Below are 1,254 nucleotides of genomic sequence, written 5' to 3' on the forward strand. Positions count from 1 at the left end.
AAAAAGATTTTTGGTTGATTATTAATTATTAATTATTAATATAATTCAGAATATTCTGTGGAATTTTTGAATTTTCCCTCTCTTATTTTTTTCTCATTTGAATTTGAATTCCTTCCATATTTTTCCCTAATTTATTTCTCAATCAATCCCCTAATCACTCCCCATTTATTTGATTTCCTTCCTAAACCAACCCTCCAATCACGTACATGTCTCTCTCCCTCTAAAATAGCCAGCTAAAGAAAACCCTAGCCTACCCTATGTATAGGCTCTCCTCTCTCTCTCGTAAAAAGACTTCCGCTGCCCCTCGTCGGAGTTCCCCGACGTCGCGCACCACCGCGTCGGACCCGACCCACGTCGTCAACATCGATTCGTTCGACGAACCCCGAGGCAAGATCCCGAACCTCGATTATTTTCATTTAATTCTTAGTTTTATCGTAAATTATTTACGTGCAAGATCCCGATCCTTGTTTAGTTTCGTTCCAATTTTTATATTCGTCGTAGATTATTTATGTGCAAGATCCCGCTCTCCTTATTTCGTAGTTGAATATTTACATTATTATTATGAATCATTTACGTAGTTTAATTGTGACGTATTTATCGCGTGGGTTGTTGCTGAAGAATATTGATCTGAATAATTGATATGTGATAAATAGTGTTTTTGGAATAATTATAATGAATTAAAAGAATTTAGTTCGGCAAAAGAATCATTTTTAGATAATTATAATAACTTAAAAGAATTTATTTTGAAAAATAAATTAGTTTAGATTAATTGTTAAGCAAAATAATTTAAAATGAATTAATTTAGAAAAAGATTATTTTCTGATTATGTAGCTGCTGTTTATGATTTATAATTCTTATTTGATTATTTGATATGCTATGATATTATTGCACATGATTAGTTACATTGATTGTTTATTATTGTGATTAAGAATTATTAGGAGTTCATGACTATAGTGACCTGTATGACACAGTTAGAACATCGTGTATAGTTGACCTGGAATTACGAGAATTGGGGTGAGAAGTCTTGGTCCATGTGAGCGGTTGTGATTGTTGATGTATATTCCGGGCTCGCGCTGGTGAAGTTTGTGTAGTCACCGGGGTGGGTCTGAGGAGCTGAGATATTGTGATTGCGGTTGTATTCTAGGCTCGCGCCGGTGAAGTTTGTGTAGCCACCGGGGTGGGTCTGAGGAACAGTGATATTGAGATTGTTGATTATTTGAGATGAGTGATGAGATAGTTAGTTACCTGACCTCG

This window comes from Asparagus officinalis, chromosome 2, assembly GCF_001876935.1.
Source record: "Asparagus officinalis chromosome 2, Aspof.V1, whole genome shotgun sequence".
NCBI lineage: Eukaryota > Viridiplantae > Streptophyta > Magnoliopsida > Asparagales > Asparagaceae > Asparagus > Asparagus officinalis.